A 23334-nucleotide genomic window follows, 5' to 3' on the forward strand; every position below is an offset into this window, starting at 1 on the left:
AAAATGCATTAAGTACTGGGCAAAGTAATCAATCATTGTTAAAGGCACGTAGCTCGTTCAATATGTCAGGACAGATACAAAACGCCAAATGCCTTTCTTATGTCCCTTGTGATTCGATGATTGGGGGTCACTTTTACCTTTGCTGCCCAGGTAGTAACTTAGTAAAGAGAGTTGCCGACCCTTTACCAACCTGCTCCCGCGGACACAAGTTGGTGAAGGGGCTCCACAATGAGCAGTTGACGCGCTCTGGCAGATCACTACCGGCCAGCAAGGTTGCGAGTTATCCCCATTGCTTCAACCAGATTTGAAAACCACATTCACAAATAAAAAAGACATTCGTGCAAACAAGGGCCGGAATTTACACCCCTCCCCCGTGTTTGTAGGCAGGGGTGTAGGGCTGATCTAATGCAACTATATTCACGGCTGGGTGGCCATGGAGAAGGGAGCGTGCGGTGTCCGTGGGCACCATTGAGGCCTTCCGTGCTCATTGGGCACCGCAGGGACTGGGGCTGTATTATCCACCTCTTCAATCACATTTTGATTGAATGTTTTAAGTTTCCTTTCTGCTTTGCATTTTGTTTCGGGCGGTCACTTTCTTTCTTGCGGGCTGCCCTTCTTGCTTTGTCCCTGAGTTTGGTTTCGTTTAGTTCAATTGGTTTACCGAAAAGAGTGATGTGGGGCTGGTTAAGATCAATTGGGTTCATTTTGCACAATCGACACCTGACCAGTTTCACCTGTCCTCTTATCAGCTGATTGACAATACTTGACGTTTGCACACAAGGCCATGTTCGCTACCCCAAACTCTTAGCTACTTATCCAACTGACTCACCTGGCAAGGTGAAAGGTCAGATGAAACAACGAGTTAATAAGACACAATTGCAATTCCAAACCACATATGTGGGACTTGTTCAAATGAGAATTGTTTAAAATGCCCGTTCTTTTCCAAACAAAAGCCGTTCGGTGAGTCTCTCCGGTCTCCCAGCCACGTGTTTCCCACCGACAGGAGGTGGCGCGCTGTTTGCTGGCAGCGGGATTCTCTGGTCGCTCCGCTGTCAATGGGAATTCCCATTGATGTCACCCCCACACCAGTGGGAAACCCACGGACGGGGGTGCACTGCCGGCAGGACCAGAGAATCTGTGAATGACCAGAAAATTCCGGCCAACATTTTTACATGTTTTATAATATTATTTATTAAATTAGTATATCCCTAAACTGTGGAGAAACCAGGCACAGTATCAGTATTCACATGCAACAGAATTTGTTTTGGGCTTATGAAACATTGACCTTAATGTGGTACAGAATTCTAGTAAGTAGTCTCACAACACCAAGTTAAAGTCCAACAGGTTTATTTGGTATCATGAGCTTTCAGAGCGCTACTCCTTCATCAGGTGAATGAGTGTGTGAGTGCCCACTCACCTGATGATCGCTTCTCGGCCTTTTGGCTAAGATCAAGTGTAGTTATGCGGATGCTGCACTTGGTTGAGGTCATTGGGTTGCAATTAAGTTTCATATGTTTCATATGAAGCAATTTTTAAAAGCGGTATCTCGGCCTTTTGGCTAAGATGCAAATGAGATCAAGTCTTGGAGGAGGAATTGCTTTCCCTCCTCCAATCAGCTTGGCTCATGTAGATCAGGCCCAGGACAGGGTAATTTGGTCGCTTGCCCTGTCTTGCCAGCCTGGATCGGAAATGTCTCAACTTGTTGGGACTCTGAATTGGACTTGATTTGATTGAATTGGAAAAGTATTTTTTTAAAAAGGAGCAGCGCTCTGAAAGCCCATAAACCTGTTGGACTTTAACCAGGTGTCGTGAGACATCTTATTGTGCCCACCCCAGTCCAATGCCGGCATCTTCACATCACAGAATTGAGGTGAGGTGAATGTAACATGGCCAGTGCACCGAACCAACACTCCTTTTGGGCTGTGGGAGGAAACCGGAGCAACAGCAGGAAACCCACACAGACACGGGGAGAAGGTGCAAACTCCACACAGTCAGTCGCCCAAGTTAGGAATCGAACCCGGGTCCCTGGCACTGTGAGGCAGCAATGCTAACCACTGTGCCACCGTGCCACCCCTTTGTCTTGTGTCCATGACATCTTTATCATTTAATCTCTTCTCAGCTCCAAACTACCCCCGATCTCATGTTTCCCTCTGCTGGCTTCAGCCCCTTTCTTCAATAACAGAGAAACTCATCACACTTCTATCTCTCTTCAGCTCTGAAGAAGAGTCACACAGACTCTTAACTCTGTTTCTCTCTCGACAGATGCCGACAGACCCGCTGAGTTTTTCCAGCATTTTTATTTCACATTTGAAGGTTACCTCTCTGCCCCATTACACAGTCCCCGAGAAACTGCACAGTAGAATGAAATAAGCTTTAATCAAGTATTAACCCCTCACAGATTCGCTCTTGAGACAGTAGAATTGTGCAAACCAATTCTGCATTGGTTTGCAGTTAAGAATTTAGTTCTCTGAAAATATTAGATGTGGATATAATTTACAGTTGATAAATAACACCTTCAATATTCTGATATTTTTGATACTTTGGTTTGTGCCCTTCTCTTTAACATTACTGAGGGAAAATAAATAAATGCATCACAAAGAATTTAAGAAGGTTTGCTCAGAAATGTGGGGGGAAAAAAGCATTCTATCTATAAACCTTACCCCTATTCCTGGCAGCAACTTGCAGAGAAAGATTTCAGGTGATGCAACACTTTATTATATTATTCCTCTAAGTTCAAAGTTTATTTATTAGTGTCACAAGTAGGCTGACATTAACATTGCAATGAAGTTACTGTGAAAATCCCCGAGTCGCCACACTCCAGCGCCTGTTTGGGTACACTGAGGGAGGATTTAGCAAGGCCAATGCACCCCAAGATTTTGAGCTTCAAAGCGTGAGGAAGCTCCTGCGATGTTAACAATGAGGAGGGTCCTGAGGAGATCTACTTGTTCTTAATAGAACCGTGGGCAGCACGGTGGCACAGTGGTTAGCACTGCTGCCTCACAGCGCCAGGGACCCAGGTTCAATTCCCGGCCTCGGGTCACTGTCTGTGCGGAGCCTGCACGTTCTCCCCATGTCTGCGTGGGTTTCCTCCGGGTGCTCCGGTTTCCTCCTGCAGTTCGAAAGTCATGCTGGTTAGGTTGACCATGCTAAATTGACCCAAGTGTCAGGGGGATTAGCAGGGTAAATATGTGGGGTTGTGGGAATAGGGCCTGGGTGGGATTGTAGTTGGTGCAGACTGGATGGGCCGAATGGCCTCCTTCTGCACTGTAGGGATTGTATGATTCTAGGATGTCTCATGCTCCAAGGTGGCTCCTGCATATGTTCTGTTTAAATGCCTTATGGAGTCACCGATTGAGAGTTCCTTCACTCCACACACACACACGTACACACACGTACACGTACACACAAATGTGCACACACGTACACACATACACGTACACACACACACGTACACACACACATGTACACACGTAGGGGACAACTGCCAGAAGAAACACAGTGCGACTGGATACATTGTTTTGAGATTCTGTGCGCCCCACAGAAATTTCTGTTTGAGACTATGGTCCTGGAAAACATGCTTTTGACAGAAGTAGATATTTTCTGCGTCTGTATATCTCAGGGGAGATTTGAGATGGGATAAAATTGTTCATTTAGTTTGTGGGTAGAAATTTGTGAGGACTTTTAGATTTACCTCCTGTCAAAATATTTGCACCAGTCCAGTAGTCTAAGCTGTTTATTGAACAAACTGTGTAATCCTGGATGGTAAATGCTTCAATAACTGACAAGCCAAGAAGGTTTGGTGCCATTGAAAGACATTGGGCGGGATATTACGGTCTCGCTCGTCCCAAAGCCGCAAAATCCCATCCGAGGTCAATGAATCTTTCCATTGTCCGCCCCTTGCCCGCTCCGATTCCTGTGGCAGATGGGGCGGTAAAATTCCAGCCATTCACTCATCAAGCCCTGCCCTGTGTGATGCCAGAGTGGAATGGGCACCAAGGGGGGTGTTGGCAAATCCACCAGAGCTCATTGTCATCAGATTTCCACATATTCCCTGCACCTTAAACTCAGGCTCAAGGAATGTCCAGGGCAGATATTTTCATTTTGATATTGGAAGGTATTTTAGTGACGCCTGTCCTTGTTTTTAAGAATCCTTACAGTGCGAAAAGGAGGCCATTCAACCCATCGAGTCTGCACCAATCACAATCCCAACCAGGCCCTATCCCCGTAATCCCACATATTTATCCTGTTAGTCCCCAATGAACCTCAAAACAATGTGTCCAGTCACACTGTGTTTCTTCTGGCAGCTGTCCCCTATGTGTGTGTGTGTGTGTGTGTGTGTACGTACATTAAGGGGCAATTTAGCACGGCCAATCAACCTAACCCGCACATCTTTGGAGTGTGGGAGAAAACCGGAGCATTTATTTTACTGACCATTTGTTATATAGAATCCCTACAGTGCAGAAGGAGGCCATTCAGCCCATCGAGTTTGCACTGACCACAATCCCACCCAGGCCCTATTCCCGCAACCCCTGCTAATTCCCCTGACAGTAGGGTCAACTTAGCACGGCCAATCCACCTAATTCGCACATCTTTAGAGTGTGGAAGGAAACCGGAGCACCCGGAGGAAACCCACGCAGACACGGGGAGAACGTGCAAACTCCACACAGACAGTGACCCAAGGCCGGATTTGAACCCAGACCCCTGGCGCTGTGAGGCAGCAGTGCTAACCACTGTGCCACCGTGCCGCCCCATGTTCCCCCCCCGTGAATCGGTTGAGTTTGCCCTTAGGAAAAGAGGTGGGTGTATTCTAGGCTCACAACAAGGTCGATTTAAACGAGATCTGTTTTGCTTTGAGAATGATCATTGGAATGTGCTCGCCGTCCTTCGCTTTGCGCCCACATTTATCGGGAGCAATAAAGAGATTTGAAAACAAGGATGTGAGAATTCCGAGATCGGATGCAGCTTGACTGGAAAACAATGTAGGTCCATGAAAATGGAGGGGTATCAGGGGACCGGGACTTGGTGCGAGTTAAGGCATGAACAGCAATGTCTTATCTCTTTCTGGAGATATTCCGAGCAGTGGAGCCCTGTATAATAATTCTGTAGATCTGAGCTCCCTGCAAGTTGACCTCAGGTGTACTCTGTTGGTTCACAGAATGAGTCAGGACAAGCCTTTGTCTTGGTTTCTGGACATTGATCTGAGGCCTGAACAATGGAATTAAACCTAGCATGTTATTAGTATAAAATATTTGCAGTTTCTCTCCTCATCTAATCTGAATCACAGGATACTACAGTGTAGAAGAGGCTCTTCAACTCATCAAATCTGCACCAAGGCAATAAAGGTCCCGACCTGCCCACCTAATCCCACTTGCCAGCACTTGGCCCGTGAATGCCTTGAATGTTATGGCGTGCCAAGTGCTCATTCAGATACTTTTTAAAGGATGTGAGGCATCCCGCCTCCACCACCCTCCCAGGCAGCGCATTCCAGACCCTCACCACCCTCTGGGTAAAAATGTTTTTCCTCAAATCCCCCCAAACCTCCCAACCCTCACTCTCAACTTGTGTCCCCTTGTCACCGACCCTTCAACTAAGGGGAACAGCTGCTCCCTATCCACCCTCTCCATAATCTTGTACACCTCAATCAGATCTCCCCTCAGTCTTCTCTGCTCCAGAGAAAACAGCCCAAGTCTATCCAACCTCTCTTTATAACTTAAATGTTCCATCCCAGGCAGCATCCTGGTGAATCTCATCTGCACCCCTTCCAGTGCGATCACACCCTTCCTATAATGTGGTAACCAGAACTATACACAGTACTCCAGCTGTGGCCTCACCAAAGTTCAATACAACTCCGAAATGGCTTCCCTGCTTTTGTAATCTATACCCCGAAGACTCTGCTAATTTCAGGGTAAATTAACTCTGATGCAAAGTTCCCTTTAATTTATAACTGTGATAGATATTCAGACAATAATATTTCTGTGGCACTTGTTGTAGGAGGTTGAGATCTGCTACAATGCAGATGGAAAATAGGATTATATTTGTTAATTCATTTGAGTCATTTCATTGGATGCCAGTTACCATGGTACCATAATTATCACTCGTATTTTCATCATAGTCGTTTGGAGTTCGCCATTGCTTCTATTTCATGATTTGTGATTGTATTCTGCAAATTTGCTGCATAGTTTTGTGCACACAGATGGTGTTGTTTCAAATTATCTTTTTCAACTGATTTTCAGTCAAAACCATTCTTGTTTTCTTTGCAACGGCCTTAAAAACTACACAAAGCGAGGTTTGTGTCACTTTAAGTAAGCAATTCATGTCACAGGTGTGAGGGGGAACAAACGACAAATCTCTGCAAACTCACCATTCTTTTAGCCAGGCCGAAAAAATATCAAGCCCTCACATCAGAATTCAGACACCTGAGGCGGGATTTTCCGGCCACACTCGCCCCGAAACCGGAAAATCCCACCCAAGGTCAACGGACCTTTCCATGGTCCGCCCCTCACCCACTACGATTCCCGTGGTGGGTGGAACAGGAAAATTTGCCCCCTGATGTTAGTATTTTTTTAATTCACTCATGGGACAAGGACGTGGCTGGCTGGCCAGCATTTATTGCCCATCCTTAGTTGTCCAAGGGCTGTTGAGAGTCATTTATTTCTCATCCCTAATTGCCCTTGTTCACAGGGCAGTTGAGTGTCAACCACATTGCTGTGGCTCTGGAGTCACATGTAGGCCAGGCCAGGTAAGGTCAGCAGATTTCCTTCCCTAAAGGACATTAGGGTGGCATGTGGCACAGTGGTTAGCGCAGCTGCCTCAGAGTGCCAGGGTCCCAAGTTCAGTTCCGGCCTCGGGTCACTGTCTGTGTGGAGATTGAACATTCTCCCCGTGTCTACGTGGGTTTCCTCCCGCAGCCCAAAGATGTGTAAGCTAGGTTGATTGGCCATGCTAAATTGCTCCTTAGTGTCAGGAGGATTAGCAGGGTAAATGTGTAAGTTTCCAGGAATAGGGTCTGGGTGGGATTGTGGTCGGTGCAGACTCGATGGGTCGAATGGCCTCCTCCTGTACTGTAGGGATTCTATCTTTCTATGACATCAGTGAACCGGATGGTTTTTTCTGACAATCGACAATGGTTTCATGGTCATCAGTAGATTCTTAATTCCAGATATTTTTTATTGAATTCAAATTCCACCATTTGCCGTGGTGGGATTCGAACCCGGGTCCACAGAACATTAGCTGGAGTTTCTGGATTCATGGTCTGGCGATAATACCATGGGGAGCCATCGTCTCCCCATGGCTTCTCTCTGCACTCTGCACGTCAAAAATGGATGAGTTAGGATTACGAAATCAATGAGACCCCAGCTCATTTTAAACAGACCTTTAAGTACAGAGAGGGATAACCTCCAGAAAATGTTACTGCCATGTGCAAACCAGATATATAATGCATATCAAATTCCAAAAAGAACATAAAATGGAGATATTGGGCTAAATGTTCCAATTTCATTCTCTTCATAAGCCCAAAGCCTCTGTTTCTGCTCCAGATTCACTGATGTTTCTATCTTAGCGTTCAAAATGAGAAGAGTCAATGCCGCATTGGGGGAGAATCTGCAGGGGGACCTTCTAGATTCGGTGTCGGGTGATGGGGGGCTGTGGGGGGGGGGGGGGAGAGCGGTGGGGGGGATGGGGGGGGGTCCAGGAGTTATTCCCGGAGTCCTATCTTCATTCTCAGGAGGTCCATCTTCCAGCCTCAGAATGTTCCTGGAGATCCATCATAGCAAAATGAAACATCTCTACAGGAACATCGGAACAAGAATTGGGCGGCACGGTAGCACAGTGGTTAGCACTGCTGCTTCACAGCTCCAGGGTCCTGGGTTCGATTCCCGGCTTGGGTCACTGTCTGTGTGGAGTTTGCACATTCTCCTTGTGTCTGCGTGGGTTTCCTCCGGGTGCTCCGGTTTCCTCCCACAGTCCAAAGATGTGCAGGTTAGGTTGATTGGCCATGCTAAAATTGCCCCTTAGTGTCCTGGGATGTGTAGATTAGAGGGATTAGCGGGTAAAATATGTTGGGATATGGGGGTAGGGCCTGGGTGGGATTGTGGTCGGTGCAGACTCGATGGGCCGAATGGCCTCTTTCTGTACTGTAGGGTTTCTATGATTCTATGATTCTATAATAGCCCATTTTCACCCTTGGGCCTGTTCTGCCATTCATTGAGCTGATGATGTTCCATGATGGAATTTAAATTTCATTAACAACTCTGGAATATAAAGCTGATCTGAGGAGATGTGACCATGACAACTAGCCTCGATTCTCATAAAACCACATCTGGTTCACTAATGTCCTTGAGGGAAGGAAATCTGCCATCCTTACCTGGTCTGGCCTACATGTGACTCCAGAGCCACAGCAATGTGGTTGACTTTTAAGTGCCCCGAGCAAGCCACTGGGGAACAAATGTTGGCTTATCCAGCGACATCTACATCCCATGAAAAAATAGAATAAAAGGTACTGCTCACCTTATGGAATGGGATAATGATTGGGTGGATGGTCTAAGCTTTAGGAAAAGACAGCGTAGAAAATGCAGCAGCTAATTTGCACTTAGCAAACTGTGAACTGGAAGGAATCTGGGACGGCTCGGTGGCACAGTGGTTAGCACTGCTGCCTCAGAGCGCCAGGGGCCCAGGTTTGTTTCCCGGCTTGGGTCACTGTCTGTGCGGAGTGTGCACGTTCTCCCCGTGTCTGCAAGGGTTTCCTCCGGGGGCTCCGGTTTCCTCCCACAATCCAAGGATGTGTGGGTTAGGTGGATTGGCCCCTTAATATGGGAGGAATAGTTCGGGTAAATGCATGGGGTTATGGGGATAGGGCCTGGGTGAGATCGTGGTCAGTGCAGACTCGATAGGCCGAATAGCCTCCTTCTGCACTCTAAGATTCTATGAATCAGTGAACTGGGAGGAATAGCGACAGGTCTCTACGGAGAGTGGTACTAAGCTTCATTCTGTAAATCACCCCCCAATACCGGCATATGGAGGAGTTTCACACGTGAGTTGGGCACTAATTGTCGCTGTCAGAGAAAAATTGTTTCCTTTGGGAGACTGGGGATGGAATTCCCCCAAGTCCCCGCCAGCGGGTTGAGTGGTGAGCGATGGGGAAGGGGGTGAGAATACATCAGAGACCCAAATATTGATTTTATGCCAGTGCAAATTTACAGCGAGATCTTCCACCGATGCCCGCCATGGTTGGACTGGGACACCCATGTATGAACTTCATTTGCATTCTGCTAATGGGATGCAGATGAAGGCATAACCAGCCACCCCCAACTCTCTGCAGTGCCAGCGGGCAAATACCCTGGCGTGGAACACGTCAGGGACAACGTGCCATGCAAATGTCAGGGCTCACCTGAACAATGGCTGGGTGACGGCTACCCAGGACCCCGGAACACCACAGCAATGGGTGGGGAGGGTGGGAAACATCTGCAGGAAGACCTTGCAGATCCGGTGTCCTGGGGGGGGTTCCAAGAATTATTCCCGAGGTCCCATCTTCGTTCTCAGTGAGGTCCGTCTTCCAGCCTCAGAATGTTCCTGGAGATCCACCTCCATTTTCGGGAAGTCCACCTTCTCTCCTCAATCATGGGTCGGCGGTGTTGGGAGCCTTTTCAATATGGCGGCAGGATATGATGGCGGATTGCGCGCCATCAGGCCTTCCCCGCCACAGAGTGTGGTGCAGAACGCCCAAGTTGCATAATCAATTAGGTGGCGGCCCGTCGATTTGGCATGCTTCCCCGCCGGCCTCTGCAGCGGGGAACGCTCCACGTTCCCACCCCACTGCCACGGGACCTTGCCATCGGATGGGAGAATTCCTCCGTAGAGCTCGAGGCACCTTTCGGAGAATGCTGTTGGGGAAACACATCGATATCCAAGTTCATTTGTGGGGAGCTTGCAACACTTGAGAGCAGGACAGTGACAGGGCACCTTTGGACTTCAGACTTTTGCAGAAAATTAGCAGGTCTTTGTCAGTGAGCGTCTTGGGCATTGAACTGGCAAGGTGGATAGGGGGTGGTCAGGTTCCCAAAGGGGCGTCGGGGTGCGGGGGTAGGGGAGATTGAGCCAGGTCATATTCATAGAGGTTTACAGCATAGAAACAGGCCCTTTGGCCCAACTTGTCCATGCCGCCCAGTTTTTACCACGAAGCTAATCCCAATTGCCCGCATTTGGCCCATATCCCTCTATACCCATCTTACTTATGTAACTGTCTAAATGCTTTTTAAAAGACAAAATTGTACCCGCCTCTACTACTACCTCTGGCGGGGGCAGGAGGGTGTTAGTTGAGGATGAACCCTGTTGCCGGGCGGGGGTGGGTGGTCGGTAATTAAGAGGGTGGGATAGTCCCCTGGGAGTGGGTAATCAGGGTGTGGGGGAGTCCCCCCTGGGTTTGGGATGTGGGAGGAGTCCCATGTTGGGGGGAGGTGGCAGTAAGTATGTGTCAATAGTTATCTAGAAGCTAAAAGTGGTTTTAATTCTGTTAAATCTTCCTGGGTAACTCCTGATGTAAGACAGTCAAAACTATCCAAGTGTTGGATTTAAGGGTCTCAATGACATTTTCAAGATGGTTCCAAGTGCAGGGTAATCACCCATCGGAAGTTTGTACTTTTGGTGTAATTTCTGTGCAAGCCTTACCTGGAAACCTCTGAGGGGCATTGGGGGGGGCAGGAGGATTCTTTGGGGTACATCCTCCCCCAGATACGCTGACCTAAAGCTCGGAGGTTACAGCCCAATAGCTATGCTCACTTGAGCCCTCCCTGCTGCGGCACAGTGGGTTAGCACTGCTGTCTCACAGCGTCAGGGAACCGGTTCGATTCCCGGCTTGGGTCACTGTCCGTGCGGAGTTGGCACATTCTCCCCGTGTCTGCGTGGGTTTCCTCCGGCTGCTCCGGTTTCCTCCCACACTCCAAAGACGTGCAGGTTAGGTTGATTGGCCATGCTAAATTGCCCCTTAGTGTCGGAGTAAATGCATGGGGCTGTGGGGATCGTGCCTGGGTCAGATTGTTGTCGGTGTGGGCTCGATGGGCTGAATGGCAATGTTGGGAATCGAAAATGCGGCCGAGTGTGATCATGATGAGCCTTAAAGAGCCCTGTCGAATATTTTCGCCTTTATACAGTGCCCTTATCACATCCTTCCAAAATGCATCGCGTACAGTGAATTAGTTAGAAGTGCCATTATGGTTCTTATGTAAGCAATTGGAAAGGTAAGGCCCCCGTTCAGCATTCGGGAGGAGGTGGAGATTGCGTTCCATTAAAAAAGCTGAAAATTAGACCTCGCAATTATACATTTGGATGCAACCACCCACTCCCTCTCTTCCGTACAGTCATCTGAGCATTAAATCACCCTGTGCTATTCACCCACATAATCTCTCAAATCACGAACAATCAATCAAATGCCAGTTTATGTGTTTACCTCAGGCAGTAAATCATGTATCATCTTACTCACACACAACAGCCTCAGTGCTTTCCAAACCCACCCCTAGCTGTAACAAAAAAAAACTTAACAGTCATGTTAAAGTCAGAGACTTCCACCTCTTGAAAATACAAATTGCAGCATTGCCTTACTGTCCACATAGTCTATTTGATGTAAGGTTAATTGTATCGCAGTGTTGTAAACAGATTAGCACTGATTAAACGCATTAGGAATGTTTTTTAATGCACTGCGCCAATACAATTTATTACCGCTCTCAGCTAGCTCTGTGACAAACAAGTGACAGCTATTAATCCTTCAACGTAGCTTGATTCAGTTTCCTCGAGGCGGTTTACTCTGTTAAAACAATTAACCATCGTGTAAAAAAAAAAATGTTTAAACTGCCCGTGACAACGCAGTCCATGTGCAAAAACATGGCGAGGTACATTTCCACCGTAATCTTGACAGCAGGTTAGCGGAACTCCTGGAGTAGTGGCCGTGGATGGACGTGCACCCAAGGCAGTAACGGAAGTTCGGGGAAAACCCCAACAGAAATGTCACCTTAAACAGTCTCAGCAGTTGTTCTCGCTGCTGTCCATGGTAATTAAATCATTCAGGAGCTTGGCTCCATTGCTATCATCCTGGCACACTTGTAAATTAGTCAAACAGCAAACCGGCATTTTCATTTGTAGACACTTGCATGGCAAAATATGTGAAATATGTACTGGGTAGCCCTTTTAACCAGCATCATGACAAGTACTATGCAGGCAGTTATTTCAATGCTTTCTATCATTATTTTTTTTATTAATGTCACAAGTAGGCTTACATTAACACTGCAATGAAGTTACTGTGTCGCCACACTCCGGCGTCTGTTCGGGTACACTCGGAGAATTTAGCACGGCCAATGCATCCTAACCAGCACGTCTTCCGGACTGTGGGAGGAAACCGGAGCACCCGGAGGAAACCCACGCAGACACGGGGAGAACATGCAGACTCCGCACAGACAGTGAGCCAAGCCGGGAATCGAACCCGGGTCTCTGGCGCTGTGAGGCAGCAGTGCTAACCACTGTGCCACCGTATGCCACTCGTGAGTGATTGCTTTCTTCTACTAAAATAGAATCATAGAATCCCTACAGTACGGAAGGCGGCCATTCGGCCCAGCGAGTCCGTACTGACCACAGTCCGACCCTATTCCCATAACCCTCATTTACCCCGCTAATCCTCCTGACACTAGGGTCAATTTAGCACGGCCAATCAACCTAACCCACACATCTCTGGACCATTAAATTAGGAATTTTCCCCATTCTCTCCCCTTACCTTAGCTCTTCATCTGAATGTCCTGAGCCGTTCCGTGCTGGTCTGTCCACTCTTCTCTTGCCCTCTGGATTCTTGGGTAAGCTCAGCAGCACAAAGGACTCAACCCTGCATTCCTTTACTCAGTGACCCGTACATTGGCTTCCCCAACCTTTAGTGCGAATGACAAGGAAGCACTACAGCCTCAGTTTGCAAGCCACATTGCAGAATATCACTGCATTCCAGGACTGGGTGAAAACAATGGAATTTATACAAATGAAAATGATCTGTACTATTAAGTTATAAACCAAAATGTAAAGATTTTTCCAATATACCGAAATCCTAACAGATAGCAGGTACAATATTAACACAAACTGTACTGTTAGGTTAATCCTCACATTTAAAAGACATACCTTAAAATATAGTCGCTGTTCTCTGGTACCTCATTCTCGGAATAATTCCACTATGCCATGGTAACAGGAATATTTTCAAATTATTCTCAGGAAGGAAATGGGTAAAGTGAATCATAGCATCGTGAAAATAGGAATAATTTGAGTACCCAATAGCTCTAATCCACATCATTATCCTTTTATATAATTTGTTGAAATGCCTCATTATATAATTTACTTGCGTACTAGTTTGACAAGCCATTAGGTTTTTTTTACAAATTTTTTTCTGACCTAGATATGAATTGAGTTATTTGATGGAAATATCTGTAATTACTGCTGCTCAGATGGACAGATGATGGTTTTTTATGCTAAAATCTGCCCTAGATAAAATGGTCCAAAGTAACACGATATTTTAGGCAGGTTCCTAAAGAGCAGTAGTATAGGGCAAGGTGGAAGTGATGGTGGTCATCACTCCTACAGGAACAATGGGTGACACAAGCTAACAGAAGGGATTTTCATTGCTGAGGACTGTCCAGAAGGTTTCTCCAAATGAATTGTTTGTGGGTTTTTTCAGTCCCCACACCCTTGCATCTCCGACCAGGATTTAGGGTCTCTGTACTCCATGGACCTTTCAGCTCCAATTGGTCTAGTTTAAAGTTTATTTAAAGTTGTCTCAGGTAGGCTTACTTTAACACTGCAATGACATTACAGTGAAAACCCCCGAGTCGCCACACTCCGGCGCCTGTTCGGGTACACTGAGGGAGAAGCCACTCCGCCCTGATGAAGGAGCAGCGCTCCGAAACCTCGTGATTCCAAATAAACCTGTTGGACTTTAACCTGGTGTTGTGAGACTTCTTACTGTGAGGGAGAATTTAGCATGGCCAGTGCACCTAACCAGCATGTCTTTCGGACTGTGGGAGGAAACCGGAGCACCCGGTGGAAACCCACGCAGACACGGGGAGAACTGCACACAGACAGTGACCCAAGCCAGGAATCGAACCCGGGGTCCCCGGCACTGAGGCAGCAGTGCCAACCACTGTTTGATCCTCTGTATGAAATTGGCTGCAAGATTAACACCAGAACTTTTTAAGTAGTAGTTTTTAAAAAGTAGTTTATTTATTAGTTACAAGTAGGCTTACATTAACACTGCAATGAAGTTACTGGGTCCCTGGCGCTGTGAGGCAGCAGTGCTAACCACTGTGCCACCGTGGACTAAGCCAGGAACTGAACTCTGAAGGGCGATTATGGATTGTGAGACATTCTTCCCTTGAAAACAGAAGATTTAGAAGCTCCGTTGGTTGGACGGCCGGTTCGTGATGCAAAGTGACGCTAACAGCGCGGGTTCAATTCCCGTACCCGTATTCTCAAGTTTCTCAACCTTGCCTGAGGTGTGGTGAACCTCAGGTTAAATCAGCACCAGTCAGCTCTCCCCCTCAGAGGGGTCCTCTGGGACTATGGTGGCATCTAGATTTTTCTAGACTTGCACAGGGTTTTGAAAAGGTTCTTGCCAGTTGGCAACGTAAGACGCTTTGCCATCTAAAGGAGCTCAAGACGCAGAGGGGCATAGCTGCAAAAAGAGGCAAGTGAACAGGTAATTCAGATCGGACTTCCTTTGCAGCAAGGTTGACCGAGCAGAATGAGCACAGCTCATCAAACGGAAATTTCTGAAATGGTTTCAAAAGAAAAGTAGGCAGTCAAAAGTATTGCGGGTTATTACATTTTATAAGTGATCTATAGAAGTGGTTGTTTTCAGGCTACAGCCTGGATCACGGCAATCCAACTCATAAGAGTTAGCAAACTCCATTCTAAACCACAGTTCGAGATGCATTCAAATTAATGAGATTCTTATCGAAATGTTTGTATCTGCTTGGGCGGGAGGGGGGGGGAGGGCGGGGGGGGGGGGGGGGGGTTGTCCCCTGAAATGTCTCTCAGTGACCCAAGAAGGCAAAAAGTTTGAGACGTTCAAGGGGTAGAAAGATCTTGCAACCAAAAAGGGGGATATTACATGTATCACAGCCTGTGTGGCTCCTGCTCCGACCAAGACCGCAAGAAACTACAAAGGGTTGTGAACGCAGCCCAGTCCCATCATGCAAACCGGCCTCCCATCCATTGAAACCATAGAAACCCGACAGTGCAGAAAGAGGCCATTCGGCCCATCGAGTCTGCACCGACAACAATCCTACCCAGGCCCTATCCCCGTATCCCTACATAGTTACCTGCTAATCCCTCTAACCCTCATATTTACCCATTAATCCTTATAATCTACGCATCCCGGGACACTAAGGGGCAATTTAGCTTGGCCAATCAACCTAACCCACACATCTTTGGACTGTGGGAGGAAACCGGAGCACCCGGAGGAAACCCACGCAGACACGGGGAGAATGTGCAAACTCCACACAGACAGTGACCCAAGCCAGGAATCGAACCCAGGTCCCTGGAGCTGTGAAGCAGCAGTGCTAACCACTGTGCTACCGTGCCGCCCAACTCCGTCTACACTTTCCACTGCCTCGGGAAAAGCAACCAGCATAATCAAGGACCCCACACACCCCGGACATTCTCTCGTCCACCTTCCGTCAGGAAAAAGATACAAAAGTCTGAGGTCACGTACCAACAGACTCAAGAACAGCTTCTTCCCTGCTGCCGTCAGACCTTTGAATGGACCTACCTTATATTGAGTTGACCTTTCTCTATACCCTGGCTATGACTGTAACACTACATTCTGCACTCTTTCCTTTCCTTCACCCCTATGTACTCCATTTGATCTTTCTCTACACCCTAGCTCTGACTGTAACACTAGATTCTGCACTTTCTTCTTTCCTTCTCCCCTATGTACTCTTATGAACGGTATGTTGTGTCAGTATAGGACGTAAGAAACAATGCGTTTCACTGCATCCCAATAGATGTGACAATAATAAATCAAATCAAATCTAAAACTCAGAATGATTGAACAGGTTGAATAGACAAGTCATCCCCTCCTTACTGAAATACGTTAATATGTGATTTATTTTTAATGTGGAGAGTTAGTTACGTTCTGTAATAAAGCTGAAAGTGAAATTCCGTCGCGATCCCTCTCTCTGAACCAAACAATTCGCTTAATGAAAATAAGAAATGGTGTCGTTTCTGCAGTGGAGAGGCGATGCGCACTGTCAGTTTTATACCTGATTGCCAAGTTGAAAGACTACCTCAGTGTGTTGCAAATGATTCTTTGTTTGATCCAATTTGTGTGTGAATATAGTTGCAGTGTGAAGTGGAGGGATCAGTGAATCTGTTGTTTCTGCTGTGAACCTTTCCCTTTCCCATCCTCCTTCATTAAGCACACACGCTATTAATTTATGTCCAGCAGAGAACATAATATACTTCAGCTGGAGACTGGAAATGGCAGGGGAATTGATGTTGCTAAATTATGAGTTAATGGAAGGCTCTCACTTTGAGCGAATTTCTGTCACTCAGTTTAGAGTAATAGAGGTTACAGTGTGCGCCATGTATAAAACGCACTGCAGCAACCCATCACACTTCCAAACCCACGATCTCTCACACTTCGAAGGACAAGGGCAGCAAACGCATGCATGGGAACACCACCACCAGACGGTGGCACAGTAGTTAGCACAGCACCAGAGACCCGGGTTCAATTCCAGCCTCGGGTCATTGTCTGTGTGGAGTTTGCACATTCTCCCCCTGTCAGCGTGGGTTTCCTCCGGGTGCTCCGGTTTCCTCCCACAGTCCAAAGATGTGCAGGTTAGGTTGATTGGCCATGCTAAATTGACCCTCGTGTCAGGGGGATTAGCAGAGTAAATATGTGGGGTTATGGGAATAGGACCTGGTTGGGATTGTGGTTGGTGCAGACTCGATGGGCTGAATGTCCTCCTTCTGCATTGTAGGGATTCTGTGATAAGCCCCACACCATCCTGACTTGGAAATATATCACCATTCCTGCATTGTCGCTGGGTCAAAAATCTTGGAACTCCCTCCCACTGTGGGTGTACCTACACCAGATGGACTGCAGCAATTCAAGAAGGCGGCTCACCATCACCTTCTCAGGGGCAAATAGAGGGGAGGCGTTGGCCTGGTGGTATTATTAGATTATTAATCCAGAATTTAGTTAATGTTCTGGGGACCCGGGATCAAATCCCATCATGGCAGGTGGTGGAATTTGAATTCAACAAAAAAAAATCTGGAATTGAGAGTCTACTGATGACCATAAGACCATAAGACCATAAGACATAGGAGCGGAAGTAAGGCCATTCGGCCCATCGAGTCCACTCCACCATTCAATCATGGTTGATTTCAACTCCATTTACCCGCTCTCTCCCCATAGCCCTTAATTCCTCGAGAAATCAAGAATTTATCAATTTCTGTCTTGAAGACGCTCAACGTCTCGGCCTCCACAGCCCTCTGTGGCAATGAATTCCACAGACCCACCACTCTCTGGCTGAAGAAATTTCTCCTCATCTCTGTTCTAAAGTGACTCCCTTTTATTCTAAGGCTGTGCCCCCGCGTCCTAGTCTCCCCTGTTAATGGAAACAACTTCCCTACGTCCATCCTATCTAAGCCGTTCATTATCTTGTAAGTTTCTATCAGATCTCCCCTCAACCTCCTAAACTCCAATGAATATAATCCCACGATCCTCAGACGTTCATCGTATGTCAGGCCTACCATTCCTGGGATCATCCGTGTGAATCTCCGCTGGACCCGCTCCAGTGCCAGTATGTCCTTCCTGAGGTGTGGGGCCCAAAATTGCTCACAGTACTCCAAATGGGGCCTAACCAGTGCTTTATAAAGCCTCAGAAGTACATCCCTGCTTTTGTATTCCAAGCCTCTTGAGATAAATGACAACATTACATTTGCTTTCTTAATTACGGACTCAACCTGCAAGTTTACCTTTAGAGAATCCTGGACTAGGACTCCCAAGTCCCTTTGCACTTTAGCATTATGAATTTTGTCACCGTTTAGAAAATAGTCCATGCCTCTATTCTTTTTTCCAAAGTGTACGACCTCGCACTTGCCCACGTTGAATTTCATCAGCCACTTCTTGGACCACTCTCCTAAACTGTCTAAATCTTTCTGCAGCCTCCCCACCTCCTCAATACTACCTGCCCCTCCACCTATCTTTGTATCATCGGCAAACTTGGCCAGAATGCTCCCAGTCCCGTCATCTAGATCGTTAATATATAAAGAGAACAGCTGTGGCCCCAACACTGAACCCTGTGGGACACCACTTGTCACCGGTTGCCATTCTGAGAAAGAACCTTTTATCCCAACTCTCTGCCTTCTGTCTGACAGCCAATCGTCAATCCATGTTAGTACCTTGCCTCGAATACCATGGGCCCTTATTTTACTCAGCAGTCTCCCGTGAGGCACCTTGTCAAAGGCCTTTTGGAAGTCAAGATAGATAACATCCATTGGCTCTCCTTGGTCTAACCTATTTGTTATCTCTTCAAAGAACTCTAACAGGTTTGTCAGGCACGACCTCCCCTTACTAAATCCATGCTGACTTGTCTTAATCCGACCCTGCACTTCCAAGAATTTAGAAATCTCATCCTTAACGATGGATTCTAGAATTTTGCCAACAACTGAGGTTAGGCTAATTGGCCTATAATTTTCCATCTTTTTTCTTGTTCCCTTCTTGAACAGTGGGGTTACAACAGCGATTTTCCAATCCTCTGGGACTTTCCCTGACTCCAGTGACTTTTGAAAGATCATAACTAACGCCTCCACTATTTCTTCAGCTATCTCCTTTAGAACTCTAGGATGTAGCCCATCTGGGCCCGGAGATTTATCAATTTTCAGACCTTTTAGTTTCTCTAGCACTTTCTCCTTTGTGATGGCAACCATATTCAACTCTGCCCCCTGACTTTCCTGAATTGTTGGGATATTACTCATGTCTTCTACTGTGAAGACTGACGCAAAGTACTTATTAAGTTCCTCAGCTATTTCCTTGTCTCCCATCACTAGATTACCAGCGTCATTTTGGAGCGGCCCAATGTCTACTTTTGCCTCCCGTTTGTTTGACCATGAAACCATTGTCGATTGTCGGAAAAACCCATCTAGTTCACTAATGTCTCTTTAGGGAAGGAAATCTGCCATCTTTACCCAGTCTGGCCTACATGTGACGGACTAGTGCTGCCAAATAAACCTGTTGGACTTTAACCTGGTGTTGTGAGACTTCTTACTGTGCTTACCCCAGTCCAACGCCGGCATCTCCACATTATGGCTACATATGACTCCAGAGCCACAGCAATGTGGTTGACTCTCAGTTGCCCTTGGGCAACTAGGGATGGGCAATAAATGCTGGCCAGCCAGCAACGCCCATGTCCCATGAATAAATTTTTTAAAAATAGAGGTGGGCAGCCAGGAGGACATTCAGCCCATCGTATTAAAGAATAAAAAAGTAGGCATATTCTACACTAGGTTAGGAGTATCGCTATCTACAAAGATACTTGTGTTGTCTGTGAGATATGCTATACAGACATTGTGCATGTTTGCTCAAGTGCTTTTACTTTAGGAGACAGAGAAAGGACTGTGGTTGAAACTTAGCTTTATTAGAACCACTCATGGATTAAAGAAATAATTCTTATGCAATAGATTAAGTTAACTTTCCCCAAGCTAGGCTAATTGCCTGAGAAATAGATATTACCCGATCTGGTGAAATCAATTGGGCTATTGGATTCAATTCACTGAGCTCACGGCGACAGATGAACTCTGGGTCCTCTGCGCACGAAGGCGGGTCTCACACGCCCCCTTGCGTTGACCCAGGTCACAGTGGAGTCTTTGCTGAAGTTTGTCTTGAATGTGGCTGTTTTATCCGTATCTTTCCTTCTTCGAATGTTCCCTGGCCTACACCCAATGAGGTTAGGCCAGGTTATCCACATATCTCTTTAATAGCAGTGAGTCTGGCTGAAACTAGGGAATACACAATCATAATGCCTTCTGGCTGAGTACCTCCTGATGGGTTTTGGGCCATAACGATTCTTCCATTGTAAAGCTTGAGGATATGGATTGGTACAGAAGAAGATGCAATAGATAGGTTAAATGCTAGTTTTATATTTAGCCGCACAGGTGTCTAATAGGCACACAAGCCCATGACCAAACCAATCTATTAAGAAATCTACAAGTGTTCTAGTATCTAATGTTGACCCAGTCCCTTTGGCATTGGCTTTCTTAACATTTCACACCACGCTCCATCACTGGCTCAGATACGTTGAAGCGAGGAATTTCAGATAATGCGGTATCGGTGATTCCAGTGAGTGTGACAAAGTAGAGGTGAGCAGGAATAGACCTTCCCAAATGCTGAGCCAAGAGATCTGGAACTCATGGGAGCTGCTTTCGCCATAAGGACGCTTTTGAATCTTGCACATTGGTGAGTCACGTAGAATCGAGCCAAGCAGTGCACCAGAAAGGGCTGGCATGGAAGAGTTCTGTGAGCTTCATGGGTACATGACAATTCCACATCTGCCCTGTCAAAATCCAGAGAATTCTGCAGCAAGCCTTCGTTGCCAGCCGCCTAAGGCTGTGAATGATTGCCCCACCAAGGTCCAAATGGTTGCCATCAAGACCTGAGGTGGCAGGGCTGAATGGGCTATTTTTACTGGTTTGAATAGACTTGACTGGCAGAAGAACAGGAAGGACTTCACCGCATCATGTGAAATATTGGTGAGATCATAAAGGCATCATGATAGTTTCTTGAAAAGTGAGCAATGACTTGGATGATTGCTAATGAGTGAATTTTAAATCTCCTGTTATAGAGCGTTGGTTAAGCTTCCCCACTGAATACCCAGACAGGGCTACCAACTTGATTCAGGCAATGGTTGGCAAGGTAATTTGGAGTCAGATGGAAGAAATACCAGCATCCACTGATAAGCCTGCCCTCCAGGTTCCATTAATGATCAGGCAATTCCCTGGGGTACTGCAGACCTACCTGCCTCAGGTATTGGTCTGATCAATAGGTTTGCACTAGTTCCAAACTTCAATCTTCAGGCATTTCTTCATGGAGCTACCTTGACCCCAGAGAAACCAGAACACCTTTCCTGCCTCGGTCACTTATTTGCCCGCCCAACATGGAATGCGGCAATGCTTTGCCATCTTCATTCCGTTGGAATGTGCTACACCCAATCAACAGTGGCACCAACCCTTTGGAAATGCCAAATTTCAGTCATTAATGTGGACAATTAACCTCTAGATATTTGATTTGATTTGATTTGACTCCAAAGGAGTGCGGGTTAGGTTGATTGGCCATGCTAAATTGACCCTTCGTGCCAGGGGGATTGGCAGGGTAAGTATGTGGGGTTTAGGGGTGTAGGGCCTGGGTGGGATTGTTGCCAGTGCAGTCTGGATGGGCCAAATGATCTCCTTCTGCACTGTAGGGATTCTATGATCCTATGATTTATTATTGTCACATGTATTGGGATACAGCGAAACATATTGTTTCTTGTGCACTATACAGACAAAGCATACCGTTCATAGAGTACACAGGGGCGAAGGAAAGGAAATGGTGCAGAATGTAGTGTTGCAGTCATAGCGAGGGTGTGGAGAAAGATCGGCTTAATATATGGTAGGTCCATTCAAAAGTATGGTGGCAGCAGGGAAGAGGCTGCTCTTAAGTTGGTTGGTACGTGACCTCAGACTTTTGTATCTTTTTCCCGATGGAAGAGAGAATGTCCGGGGTGCGTGGGGTCCTTAATTATGCTGGCTGCTTTCCCGAGGCAGCGGGAAGTGTAGACAGAGTCGATCCATGGGAGGCTGGTTTGCGTGATGGACTGGGCTATGTTCACGACCTTTTTATGGTTCTTGCCGTCTGGTCAGTGCAGGAGCCCATACCAAGCTGTGATACATCCTGAAAGGATGCTTTCCATGGTGCATCTGTAAAAATGTTCTCATCCCTTGCTGCCAGTTCCAAGTCTCAAAATTTCCTCATGAGCTTTAGCAACCCTCAGGGTGGTACAGTCGTCTTGAATTGATTTTGATTTGATTTATTATTGTCACATGTATTAGCATACAGTGAAAAGTATTGTTTCTTGCGCGCTATACAGACAAAGCATACCGTTCATAGAGAAGGAAGGAGAATGTAATGTTACAGTCATAGCTAGGGTATGGAAAAATAAAAGAGTTAGAATGAAGTTTTAGAAGCAAAGAACGAGAGTAAAAGATAGAATTAGAGGATATGCTGGGCACAACTTGCAAGAAGTTGCCTCACTAGGGCATCATCTTGGAATCTTCAAAGGGAAGTTTATCACTTGTCAGCCTCCATCTGGTTCTTGACATCCAACTTATCTGTCACCAACTGCCTAATGCAAATCTTTATATGAGGAGCCATGGACACTGTGTGGTTAATTCACAGAGCCAGGGACACTGTGTGGTTAATTCACAGAGCTAGGGACACTGCATGATTAATTTTCAGAGCCAGGGACACTGTGTGATTAATTCTCAGAGCCAGGGACACTATGTGGTTAATTCCTGCTCCACTATTCCCAGTGATTGTCTATTGATTGTTATAGGTCTGAGCTTTCCTTCTTTGCACCGTGTGCTTTTTTTACCACACACACGTTTCGTGGCTTGATTCTAAATCTTGCAGACAAGCCCAAGGCTTACCTGAAGTACCGAAACATCCAAAAAACCAAGAGAGATATTTTCCAGCTGATTTCAGGGTTTGCAGATAAGTATCCAGGTGTATTGTCTTTGTTGGTGAGCAGTGCAATTGGCCCCAGTAAAATTTGAGTCATTGCTACTATTCATTTGCACACTTGTCAAGCTTTCGCTACTATCAGATTTGGTGTTCTGCTTGAGCGATTGTCCCTCAGTGAGAGTCATGATGTGGAGATGTCGGAGTTGGACTGGGGTAAGAGTCCTCAGTGAGAGGACAGAGCTACTCAAAGCTCCAATGCACAAAAATACAAAACAGGACAGTTGAGTAAGGAATAAAAGCAGAAAGTGCTGGATGAACTCAGCAGATCTGGCAGCAGCTGTGGAGCAAGTTTAAGTTAAGTTTATTTATTAGTGTCACAAGTAGGCTAACATTAACACTGCAATGAAGTTACTGTGAAAATCCCCTAGTCGCCACTTTCTGGCGCCTGTTCGGGTACACTGAGGGAGAATTTAGCATGGCCAGTGCACCTAACCAGCACGTCTTTCGGACTGTGGGAGGAAACCGGAGCACCCGGAGGAAACCCACGCAGACACAGGGAGAACGTGCAAACTCCACACAGACAGTGACCCAAGCCA

At 46.6% G+C, this 23334-nt stretch overlaps 1 protein-coding gene and 1 pseudogene across 6 annotated transcripts in view; both read left to right on the plus strand.

The window, feature by feature from the left end:
• plcb4a (phospholipase C, beta 4a) overlaps window positions 1-23334 on the plus strand; it is a 510936-nt gene that overhangs the window by 481987 nt on the left and 5615 nt on the right. The gene's annotated exons all lie outside the window — the stretch shown is intronic.
• LOC144504960 (U2 spliceosomal RNA) lies at window positions 1424-1625 on the plus strand (annotated as a pseudogene).

Source organism: Mustelus asterias, chromosome 15 (assembly GCF_964213995.1).
Source record: "Mustelus asterias chromosome 15, sMusAst1.hap1.1, whole genome shotgun sequence".
Classification (NCBI taxonomy): Eukaryota; Metazoa; Chordata; class Chondrichthyes; order Carcharhiniformes; family Triakidae; genus Mustelus; species Mustelus asterias.